The sequence below is a fragment of the Arachis ipaensis genome, chromosome B1 (assembly GCF_059453495.1).
Source record: "Arachis ipaensis isolate K30076 ecotype BB chromosome B1, ASM5945349v1, whole genome shotgun sequence".
NCBI classification, from domain to species: domain Eukaryota; kingdom Viridiplantae; phylum Streptophyta; class Magnoliopsida; order Fabales; family Fabaceae; genus Arachis; species Arachis ipaensis.
The window spans coordinates 89,782,689-89,795,884 of NC_142436.1; the positions used below are offsets into that span (position 1 = coordinate 89,782,689).

At 37.7% G+C, this 13,196-nt stretch overlaps 1 non-coding gene across 1 annotated transcript; it reads left to right on the forward strand.

Annotated features, from left to right (window-relative positions):
- Positions 1 to 9,986: 9,986 nt before the first annotated feature.
- On the forward strand, positions 9,987 to 10,094 carry LOC148577419 (small nucleolar RNA R71). Its single transcript, XR_015903401.1, has one exon. It is a non-coding gene; the product is annotated as a small nucleolar RNA R71 (small nucleolar RNA).
- Positions 10,095 to 13,196: the final 3,102 nt, after the last annotated feature.

Below are 13,196 nucleotides of genomic sequence, written 5' to 3' on the forward strand. Positions count from 1 at the left end.
TAAAGAGCTAAAGAGAAAAGAGTAATATAAATACAGAGAAAAGAGTAACCAGAGCAGAGTAAATAGATACAAAGAAAAGAGTAACCAGAGCAGAGTAAAGAGATGATAAACTCCAATTTTGTGATTTATCTTGTGCTTAATTTGGGGGATTTTATCAACTTATCTCACATTTATTCAATGAAATAGCATGGTTTTGTAATTCTCCTTAAATTTTTGTTTAAGTGTGAAAACATGCTTTTTAGGCCTTAAAATAGCTAAATTTAATTCACCTTAATTCCATTCGATGCCATGATATGTTTGTTGAGTGATTTCAGATTCATAAGGCAAGTATTGGATGAAAGAAGTGAAGAGAAAAGCATGCAAAGTGGAGAATTCATGAAGAAATGAGCATTTGGAGAATTGAAATCTATGCGCACGCGTCACTCACGTGTATGCGTGAGAAGAGATTTGCAAGCCAGCGCATGTGTCATCCACGCGTACGCGTGAAAAGGAATTTTGGCCATTGACGCGCACGCGTCATCCATGCGCACGTGTGATGAGCGGCACGTGACTCACTTATAGTGAATTCGCTGGGGCAATTTCTGAGCTGCCCAGGCCCAAATCTAACTCATTTTTGAGACTATTTCATGCAGAATTCAAGCTTGGACAAAGGGGGGAGACATTAGTTTTAGGTTAGCATCATGTAGGTTAGTTTTCTAGAGAGAGAAGCTCCCTCTTCTCTCTAGAATTAGGGTTTTTAGGTTAATTGCATCTTAGAACTAGGTTTTAATTCTTGTTTTCATCTTGTTTTCCTTTCAATTTCCTGTTCCTATATCTTAATTTTCTTAGTTTTCTTGTTAATTTTCCTTTTTATGCCTCTTTTTATGTTTATGAATTCTTGTTGGATTCAGATTTCCTTTAATGCAATTTAATGTTTGATGTTCTTTTATTGTTGATTTGAGTTGTTATTGTTGATTCCTTGTATTGGGTAGTTGTAGAATTTATATTTCTTGCAATTTTATTATGCTTTCCTTTTATGCCTTCCAAGTGTTTGACAAAATGCTTGGTTGGATGTTAGAGTAGATTTTTGAGCATTCTTGGCTTCGAAAGAGAAATTAGGCAATCTTGAGTCATTAATATCCAACTTATGTTGGTGATCTAGAGTTGTTAGTTAATATTATTTCCATTGACTCTAATCTCTTACTAATTCAATTAGTGAGTTGATCAGGACTTTTGGATTGAGATTAACTAGTCTTATTTGACTTTCTCTAAATTGTGAAGATAACATTGTACCTTCTTCCATTGTTGGAGTTGACTAAATAGGATAAATTCTTGTTCATCATTGTATGATAATTAATGACTACGGTAGAAAGCCTATATTTTCAATCCTTGCCATGAATGTCTCTCTTTATCACTTGTTTTCTTTAATTGTTTGCTTTACTTTTCTTGTCATTTATTTTCTTGCCCTTTTACCAAATCAAACCCCCCTTGTTCCTTCATAGCTAATAATTGATCACTTCATTGCAATTCCTTGTGAGACGATCCAAAGTTTGAATACTTTAGTTAATTCTTATTCGGGTTTGTACTTGTGACAACCAAAACATTTAAAATTTGATATGAGAATTATTAGTGTTTGGAACTATGCTTACAATGAAGAAATTCTATTTCTATTGAGAAAATTTTAGACCGACATAATTCATACTATCAAATTTTTGGCGCCGTTTCTGGGGAATTGCAATGGTGTTATGTAATTGGCTATTGTATATATGTTGATATTGTGAATATGCTTCTTTGTTAGTTTTTGCTTGCTTTAGGAGTTAGTTTTTATTAGTTCTTATTAGTATTTGTTTTTATTTTCTCTTGTCATTATGAATTCTCATCACTTTGGCTATGAGTGTGGTTACAACTATGTTGTAGGAGATGGAAATTACAATGAGAACATGCATCAAGGATGGAACAACCAAAGGTGGGAGGAGCCTCAAGCATTTGATCAACCTTCATGGCAACAAACCCCACCAATGTACTATGAGCAAAAACCACTCCAAGATGCATACCAATCTAATGTGTGTGGTTGACCCTCATTGTGGTTGCCAACCACAATCACCATATGCTTATGAACCCCCTCCTCAACATTGTCAACCACCATACTCACAAGCCTCATACCACCATTCACCTTCATATGATCCTAACCCATATCCATCATACCAACCACCATATGAACCATACCTAGAATCACCACATTTTCAACACCAATACTCCCAAGAAGCACAATTTCCTTATACACCACCTCAAGACTTTCACCAATTTGAACCACCTTCCAATTACAATACCTTCCCCTCAAACAATGAACCCTCTCTTCCACCACCACCTTCATTGGAAGAATCTCTCCAATCCCTTATGCAAGAGCAACAAGAGCTTCTAGCTAGGTGTCAAAAGCAAGAAGAAGAGCAAAAGATGCTAGGGGAATTCGTGGCTAGCTTGACTGAAGTGATAAACCACATGGTATCATTGTGCTCAAATATCCAAGACACTCCTATTGTTGAATGTGGAGGATTAATTGAGGAGCACAGTGAGAGGGAGAATTTGGAGCTTCAAAGGGAAGAAGAGAAGTTGAGACAAGAAGTGCAACAAGAGGAGGAAGCCGAGATTGTTGAACAAGAGGAAGGAGTGGTTGAAGATTTAGGAGATGTTAAGTACAAAGAGGAATCTCAAGTTGAAGAGCCTTCTTATATGGAGTTTGAAAGTGATGTCAAGGAGGATAGTGCACAACCTCCAAGGCACAATGTGATTGAAGAATCGGAAGAAATGGGGCTAGCACCAAGTTCCCCTATCTATGATGATTCCGCATCAACATATGATCCTTTTGAGCTTGATGGATTGATGCCAGGGCATCATAGCCTATTTTTCTATGCTTTTTCACTAGATTTTAGCTTTAGTTTTCATATAAATTTTGTTGATAAAGGAGCAAAATCATGAAAAATCTATGCATTAAGAAAATCTCAAGCATGAGTGAATTTTTGTTAATATACAGGGTAAATATGATGAAATAGATCACACTAAGTGAAGTTATGATTTTGAGCATTATTAGCACAATTGGTATAGTAAAGATTATCTTGTATGTTACTTTGATACACTTATTTGTTTGATGATAGGCTAAGGAAAAGCAGAAAAGCAGAGAAAAGCAGAGTTGGAGAGCTAACGTTGGTGGCAAAGTTAAAGTAAACGTTGGCATTGAACCAACGCTATATGGAAAAATTGAAGAGGCAACGTTGAAAGGAACGTTGGTGATCCAACGTTACCCCCAACGTACGCGACAAGAAGCCTGGAAAAATCGACAGCCACGCGTACGCGTGCCCCAGGCGTACGCATGATAAGTGCAAAATCAGAGGCCACGCGTAAGCGTCTACGCGTGAAAAGAGAAAAATTGACAAGCCACGTGTACGCGTCACCCACGCGTACTAGTGGACGAAATTGTGATTCACACTTTTCACAACTCCGCACAACTAATCAGCAAGTGCAATGGGTAGTCAAGTAATACCTTACATGAGTAAGGGTCGATCCCATGGAGATTGTCGGCTTGAAGCAAGCTATGGTCATCCTTGTAAATCTCAGTCAGGCGGATTCAAATGGTTATAAAGTTTTGATAATTAAAATATAAATAGAACATAAAATAAAATAAAGTTACTTATGTAATTCATTGGTGGGAATTTCAGATAAGCGTCTGGAGATGCTTTGTTGCTTTTGAACCTCTATTTTCCTATTCCCTTCTTCCAACCATGCGTGCTCCCTTCCATGGCAAGCTGTATGATCCTCTCAGATGAAAAATACTAGTTACGATCTCTGCACGACTAATCAATTGTCAGATTTCTCGTCTCGGATGAAAAATACCAAGTATAGCTACCGCATGGCTAATTATCTGTCGGTTCCCGCTAGCGTTGGAATAGGACCCTTGTCCTTTTGCACACTGTCACTGCGCCCAACATTCGCAGGTTTGAAGCTCGTCACAGTCATCCCTTCCCAGATCTTACTCGAAATACCACAGCCAAGGTTTAGACTTTTCGTCTCCCAGGAATGCTGCCAATTGGTTCTAGCCTATACCACGAAGATACTAATCTCATAGACTCAGTCCGTGTATTAGATACCCAAGAGATACGCACTCAAGCTGTTGCCCAATGACTACGTTGAGCTCAGATAGAACGGAAGTGGTTGTCAGGCACGCGTTCATAGAATTAAGAATAATGATGAGTGTCACAGATCATATCATTCTCCAGATTGAAGTACGAGTGAGTATCTTAGAGAAGAAGTAGGCGTGAATTGAAGGAAAAACAATAGTACTTGCATTAATACATGAAGAACAGTAGATCTCCACACCTTAATCTATGGGGTGTAGAAACTCCACCGTAGAAAATACATAAGTGAAAAAGGTCTAGGCATGGCCGTGAGGCCAGCCTCCAAACGTGAACAATGGTCTATGATAGCATGATAAAAGATAAATTATAAAGTGCTATTTATACTAAACTAGTAACTTAGGTTTACAGAAAATGAGTAACTAAGTGCATATAGTACAGAAATCCACTTCTGGGGCCCACTTGGTGTGTGCTTGAGCTGAGCATTGAAGCTTTCAGGTGCATAGGCTGTTCTTGGAGTTAAACACCAGCTTGGGTGCCAGTTTGAGCGTTTAACTCCAGTTCTGGTGCCAGTTCTGGCGTTTTACGCTAGAAAGTTTTAGGCTGGCTTTTAGCGCCAGTTTGGGCCATCAAATCGCAGGCAAAGTATGGACTATTATATATTTCTGGAAAGCCCAAGATGTCTAATTTCCAACACAATTGAGAACACGCAAATTGGGCTTTTGTAGCTCCAGAAATTCTACTTTGAGTGCAGGAGGGTCAGAATCCAACAGCATCTGCAGTCCTTTTTCAGCCTCTGAATCAGATTTTTTGCTCAGGTCCCTCAATTTTAGCAAAAAAATACCTGAAATCACAGAAAAACACACAAACTCATAGTAAAGTCTAGAAATGTGAATTTTGAATAAAAACTAATAAAAATATAATGAAAAGTAACTAAAACATACTAAAAACTATATAAAAACAATGCCAAAAAGGGTATAAATTATCCGCTCATCACAACACCAAACTTAAATTGTTGCTTGTCCCCAAGAAACTAAAAACAAAATAGGATAAAAAGAAGAGAAAATACAATAGATTCCAAATTTCAATGAAGCTCAGTTCCAATTAGATGAGTGGGGCTAGTGGCTTTTTGCTTCTGAATAGTTTTGGCATCTCACTTTATTCATTGAAGTTCAAAATGATTGGCATTCATAGGAACTCAGAATTCAGATAGTGTTATTGATTCTCCTAGTTCAGTATGTTGATTCTTGAACACAACTACTTTATGAGTCTTGGCCGTGGCCCTAAGCATTTTGTTTTCCACTATTACCATCGGATACATAAATGCCACAAACACATAACTGGGTGAACCTTTTCAGATTGTGACTCAGCTTTGCTAGAGTCCCCAGTTAGAGGTGCCCAGAGCTCTTCAGCACACTCTTTTTGCTTTGGACCATGACTTTAACCGCTCAGTCTCAAGCTTTTCACTTGACACCTTCACGCCACAAGCACATGGTTAGGGACAGCTTGGTTTAGCCGCTTAGGCCAGGATTTTATTCCTTTGGGCCCTCCTATCCATTAATGCTCAAAGCCTTGGATCCTCTTTATCCTTGCCTTTTAGTTTAAAGGGTTACTGGCTTTTTCTGCTTGCTTTTTCTTTTTCTTTCTTTTTTTTTTCTTTTATTTTTTTCGCCATTTTTTTTTCGCAAGCTTTTGTTTTTCACTACTTTTTCTTGCTTTAAGAATCAATTTTATGATTTTTCAGATTATCAATAACATTTCTCCTTTTTCATTATTCTTTCAAGAGCCAACAATTTTAACATTCATAAACAACAATATCAAAAATATGCACTGTTCAAGCATTCATTCAGAAAATAAAAAGTATTGCCACCACATCAAAATAATTGGATTATTTTCAAGATATAATTCAAAATTCATGTACTTCTTTTTCTTTTTCAGAAAACATTTTTCATTTAAGAAAGTTGAAGGATTCATAGGACATTCATAGCTTTAAGATATAGACACTAGACACTAATGATTATGTAATAAAGACACAAACATAGATAAAACATAAAGCATAGAAATCGAAAAACAGAAAAATAAGAACAAGGAAATTAAAGAACGGGTCCACCTTAGTGATGGCGGATAGTTCTTCCTCTTGAAGATATTATGGAGTGCTTGAGCTCCTCTATGTCTCTTCCTTTCCCTTGTTGCTCCTCTCTCATGGCCTTTTGGTCCTCTCTTATTTCATGAAGGATGATGGAGTGCTCTTGGTGCTCCATTCTTAGTTGTTCCATGTTAGAACTTAGATTTCCTAAAGAGGTGTTGAGTTGCTCCCAATAGTTGTGTGGAGGAAAGTGCATCCCTTGAGGTATCTCATGGATTTCATAATGAGGAATTTCCTCATGCTCTTGTTGAGGTCCATGAGTGGGCTCTCTTGTTTGCTCCATGATCTTCTTACTGATGGCTTGTCCTCTTCAATGAGGATGTCTTCCTCTATGACAATTCCAGCTGAATTGCATAGGTGATAGATGAGATGAGGAAAGGCTAACCTTGCCAAAGTGGAAGGCTTGTCAGCCACCTTGTATAGTTCTAGAGATATGATTTCATGAACTTCTACTTCCTCTCCAATCATGATACTATGGATCATGATAGCCCGGTCCACAATAACTTCAGACCGGTTGCTAGTAGGAATGATAGAGCGTTGGATGAACTCCAACCATCCCCTAGCCACGGGTTTGAAGTCAGGCCTTCTCAATTGAACCGGCTTGCCTCTTGAGTCTCTCTTCCATTGAGCTCCTTCCACACAGATGTCCATGAGGACTTGGTCCAACCTTTGATCAAAGTTGACTCTTCTAGCGAAAGGATGAGGATCTCCTTTTATTATCGGCAAGTTGAATGCTAACCTTACATTTTCGAACTGAAATCCAAGTAATTCCCCTGAACCATTGTGAGCCAATTCTTTGGGTTTGGGTTCATACTTTGGTCATGGTTCTTAGTGATCCATGCATTAGCATAGAACTCTTGAACCATTAAGATCCTGACTTGTTGGATGGGGTTGGTGAGAGTTTCCTAACCTCTTCTTCGAATCCCATGTTGGATCTCTAGATATTCACTCTTTTTGAACATGAAGGTGACCTCGGAGATCACCTTTTTCTTGGCCACAACTTCATAGAAGTGGTCTTGATGCACTTTTGAGATGAATCTCTCCATCTCCCATGACTCGGAGGTGAAAGCAATTGCCTTCCCTTTCCTCTTTCTAGAGGTTTCTCCGGCCTTAGGTGCCATTAATGGTTATGGAAAAACAAAAAGCAGCACTTTTTCCATACCAAACTTAAAAGGTTTGCTCGTCCTTGAGCAAAAGAAGAAAGAAAGGAGGAGAAGAAGAAGAAATGGAGGAGATGAAGGGGAGGAGTGGGTTCGGCCAAGGGGGGTAAGTGTGTATGATGTGAGAAATGGAAGGTGGTAAGGAGGGGTATTTATAGGAAAAGAGAGGGGGGAAACTCGTGTGTGAAGGGTTTGGGAGGGAAATGGTTTGAATTTGAATGGTGAGGTAGGTGGGGTTTTATGATGGATGGATGTGAGTGGTGAAGAGATTATGGAGAAGAGGGTAGGATTTGATAGGTGAGTGGTGTTTGGGGAAGAGGTATTGATGTGATTGGGGAACGATATTTGGGGAAGAGTGTTATGGAAAGGTGTGAAGATGAGAGAAGAAGAGGTGGGGTAGGTGGAGATCCTGTGGGGTCCATAGATCCTGAGGTGTCAAGGAATTCTGCTCCCTACACCATTCTAGCATTTAAACACCCTCTGTGTGCCAATCCTGGCATTTAACGCCAGCTCTGCTACCTTTCCTGGCGTTAAACGCCAGTCTACTGTCCCTTTCTGGCCTTTAATGCTAGCCAGACACCCTTTTCTGGCGTTTAACGCCAGCCAGACGCCAGACACCCTTTTCTGGCGTTAAACGCCCAGAATGCTGCCCATTCTGGCATTTAACGCCCAGAATGCTGCCAGACTAGGCGTTAAAAGCCCATTCTGCTATCCTTACTGGCGTTTAAACGCTAGTAAGCCTGTCCTCCAGGGTGTGCTGTTTTTGATGCTGTTTTTGATTGCGCTTTAATTCTGCAGTTGTTTTTGTGACTTCACATGATCATCTACCTAAAGAAAACATAACATAGCAATGGAAAATAAATATAATTAAATAACATTGGATTACCTCCCAATAAGCACTTTTTTAATATCAATAGCTTGACAGTGAGCTCTTAGAGAACTTCACAGAGACTCAGAGCTTAATGGTGGCCTCCCAACACCAAACTTAGAAGTTACGTGTGGGGGCTCTGTTTGACTTTGTATTGAGATAAGCTCTTCATGCTTCCTCTCCATGGTTACAGCAGAAGATCCTTGAGCTTTAAAAACAAGGTAGTCCTCATTCAATTGAAGGATTAACTCTCCTCTGTCCATATCAATCTCAGCTCTTGCTGTGGCTAGGAAGGGTCTTCCAAGGATAATGGATTCATCCTCATCCTTCCCAGTGTCTAGGATTATAAAATCAGCAGGGATGTACAGGCCTTCAACCTTCACTAAGACATCCTCTACAATTCCATAAGCCTGTTTTCTTGATTTGTCTGCCAATTCTAATGAGAATTTAGCATCGTGTACCTCAAAAATCCCTAGTTTCTCCATTATAGAGAGTGGCATGAGGTTTATTCCTGATCCCAGGTCACACAGAGCCTTCTTAAAGGTCATGGTGCCTATGGTACAAGGTATTAAGAACTTTCCGGGATTCGGTTTCTTCTGAGGTAACTTTAGTTGCCCCAAAGCATTCAGTTCATTGATGAGTAATGGAGGTTCATCCTCCCAAGTCTCATTACCAAATAACTTGGCATTCAGCTTTATGATTAATCCTAGATACTGAGTAACTTACTCTTCAATAATATCTTCATCCTCTTTAGAGGAAGAATACTCATAAGAGCTCATGAATGGCAACAGTAGGTTCAGTGGAATCTCTATGGTCTCTGTATGAGCCTCAGATTCCTTTGGTTCCTCATTAGGGAACTCCTTAGTGGCCAGTGGACGTCCATTGTGGTCTTCCTCACTGGAAATCACTGCCTCTTTCTCCTCTACAGGTTCGGCCATGTTGAACATATTGATGGCCTTGCACTCTCTCTTTGGATTCTCTTCTGTATTGCTTGGGAGAGTACTAGGAAGGAGTTCAGTAACTCTTTTACTCTGCTAACCTACTTGTGCCTCCAAATTTCTTATGGAGGACCTTGTTTCAGTCATGAAACTGGGAGTGGTCTTAGATAGATCATAGACTATGGTTGCTAAGTCAGAGAGGCTCTGATTAGAATTCTCTGTTTGTTGCTCAGAGGATGATGGAAAAGGCTTGCTATTGCCAAACCTATTTCTCCCACCATTATTATTATTAAAACCTTGATTAGGCTTCTGTTGATCCTTCCATGAGAGATTAGGATGATTCCTCCATGAAGGATTATAGGTGTTTCCATAGGATTCTCCCATGTAATTCACCTCTTCCATTCCAGGATTCTCAGGGTCATAATCTTCTCCTTTAGGGGAGGCTTCTTTAGTACTGCCTGATGCAGCTTGCCTTTCAGTCAGACTTTGAGAAATCATATTGACTTGCTGAGTCAATATTTTATTCTGAGCCAATATGGCATTCAGAGTATCAATCTCAAGAACTCCTTTCTTCTGAGTTGTCCCATTATTCACAGGATTTCTTTCAGAAGTATACATGAATTGGTTATTTGCAACCATTTCAATGAGTTCCTGGGATTCTGCAGGCGTCTTCTTCAGGTGAAGAGATCCACCAGCAGAGTGGTCCAATGACATCTTGGACAATTCAGACAGACCATCATAGAATATACATAGGATGCTCCATTCTGAAAGCATGTCAGAAGGACACCTTCTGATCAATTGCTTGTATCTTTCCCAAGCTTCATAGAGGGATTCACCTTCCTTCTATCTGAAGGTTTAGACTTCTACTCTAAGCTTGCTCAACTTTTAAGGTGGAAAGAATTTGGCCAAGAAAGCATTGACCAACTTTTCCCAAGAGTTCAGGCTTTCTTTAGGTTGTGAGTCCAACCATGTCCTAGCTCTATCTCTTACAGCAAAAGGGAAAAGCATAAGTCTGTAGACCTCAGGATTAACCCCATTGGTCTTAACAGTGTCACAGATTTGCAAAAATTCAGCTAAGAACTGATGAGGATCTTCCAATGGAAGTCCATGAAACTTGCAATTCAGTGTCAAAGTTGTTTGCTCCAATTGCAGGAATTGAGATGCTTCTTCCATAGAAGTCAAAAGTTGGTGCAGTAAGGTCACCAAGCACCTTCCTTGCATCTCCACTATTGTTGTTATTTTCGGCTGTCATAACTTCTTCTTTTTCGAAAATTTCTGTTAGGTCCTCTCCAGAGTGTTGTGTTTTAGCTTCTCTTAGCTTCCTCTTTAGAGTCCTTTCAGGTTCAGGATCAGTTTCGACAAGAATGTCTATGAAAAAGAAGAGAATAGAGAAGAATAGAAGAATGAGGTAGAGAGAGAATGAAGAGAATTCGAACACAGAGAGAGGGAGAGGGTTCGAATTTTAAGAAGAAGAGAAGTGTTAGTAAATAAATAACATAAATAGAAAGAGATGAGAGAGAGAGGAAATTCGAATATTAATTTAAAAGGAAATAAAAAAATATTTTTGTATTTATTTTAATTATGAGTTAGAATTCAAAAATTAAGAAAAAAAATAAAATAAAATTAGAATATAAAACAATTAGTTAATTAAAAAGAATTTTGAAAAAGTGGTGAGGGGTTTTCGAAAATTAGAGAGGTAGAAGAGTAGTTAGGTGGTTTTGAAAGAGATAAGAAATAGTAAACTTTTAAAATCAAACAAAAAGTCAAGTAGTTAATTGAAAAAAATTTGAAAATCAATTTTGAAGAGATAAGAAGTTAGAGAAGGATTTTGAAATTAAATTTTGAAAAAGATATGATTGAAAATCATTTTGAAAAAGATTGAAAAGGAAATTAAAAAGATTTGATTTTTGAAATTAAAGTTGATTACTTGACTAACAATAAACTAAAAGATATGATTCTAGAATTTAAAGATTGAACCTTTTTTAATAGGCAAGTAACAACTTGAAATTTTTGAATCTAAACATTAAATGTTAGTAATAAATTTGAAAATATGGAATAAAAATTAAGAAAAAGATTTTGAAAATTAATTTTAAAATTTTCGAAAATATTAAGGAGAAAAATGAAAAAGATTTGATTTTTGAAAAAGATTTGAAAAGATAGAATTTTTAAATTGAAAATTTGACTTTACTAACAAGAAACAACTAAATTTTAAAATTTTTGACCAAATCAACCCAAAATTTCGAAATTTATGAGTGAAAAAAAGGGAAAGATATTATTTTTGATTTTTGAATTAATGAAGGAAGAGAAAAACAACAAAATGACACAAAACATAAAAATTTAAGATCAAAACTAATAATGCATGCAAGAACACTTTGAATGTCAGGATGAACACCAAGAACACTTTGAAGATCATGATGAACATCAAGAAAATATTTTTGAAAATTTTTTAAGAAAAGAGACACATGCAAGACACCAAACTTAGAAATTTTTAATGGTTAGACACTATGAATTCAAAAATGCATATGAAAAACAAGAAAAGACACAAAACAAGATAAATTAAAGATCAAACAAGGAAAATCATCAAGAACAACTTGAAGATCAAAGAAGAACACAATGCATGAGTTTTCAAAACTCTTAAGAAAAATTAAAACATGCAATTGACACCAAGCTTAAAATTTGACACTAGACTCAAACAAGAAACATAAAACTTTTGGTTTTTATGGTTTTATTATTTTTTTTGTATATTTTCGAAATTATTTTAGCAAAAGAAAATAAAGAGATACAAAATTTTTAATAAGAATTTCAGGATTCATGCAATGTTAGTCTAAAGCTTCGGTCCAAAAGAATTAGACATGGCTAAATGGCCAGCCAAGCTTCAGCATACAAATACAGACATGTCCTTTCTACAATGAAAAGTAGAAACCTCGCTCCAAAAGATTAGACATGGCTTAACAGCCAGCCAGGCTTTAACATATCTCAAGAAGCTCTAGAATTCATTCTTAAAAATTCTGAAGAACATATTTTTTTGAATTTTTCGAAAACTAAAAATTTGTTTATATTTTTTTTAAAAATAAAAAAAATAAAAATAAAAAGCTTAAGCATAAAATAAAATTACCTAACCTAAGCAACAAGATGAACCGTCAGTTGTCCAAACTCGAACAATCCCCGGCAATGGCGCCAAAAACTTGGTGGACAAAATTATGATTCACACTTTTCACAACTCCGCACAACTAACCAGCAAGTGCACTGGGTCGTCCAAGTAATACCTTACGTGAGTAAGGGTCGATCCCACGGAGATTGTCGGCTTGAAGCAAGCTATGGTCATCCTTGTAAATCTCAGTCAGGCAGATTCAAATGGTTATGAGGTTTTGATAATTAAAATATAAATAGAACATAAAATAAAATAAATTTACTTATGTAATTCATTGGTGGGAATTTCAGATAAGCGTCTAGAGATGCTTTGTTGCTTCTGAACCTCTGCTTTCCTATTGCCTTCTTCCAACCATGCGTGCTCCCTTCCATCGCAAGCTGTATGATCCTCTCGGATGAAAAATACCAGTTACAATCTCTGCACGGCTAATCAATTGTCGGATTTCTCGTCTCGGATGAAAAATACCATGTACAGCTACCGCACGGCTAATCATCTGTTGGTTCCCGCTAGCGTCGGAATAGGACCCTTGTCCTTTTGCACACTATCACTGCACCCAACATTCGCAGGTTTGAAGCTCGTCACAGTCATCTATTCCCAGATCCTACTCGGAATACCACAGACAAGGTTTAGACTTTCCGAATCCCAGAAATACTACCAATTGGTTCTAGCCTATACCACGAGGATACTAATCTCACGGACTCGGTCCGTGTATTAGATACCCAAGAGATACGTACTCAAGCTGTTGCCCAATGACTACATTGAGCTCAGATAAAACGGAAGTGGTTGTCAGGCACGCGTTCATAGAATTGAGAATAATGATGAGTGTC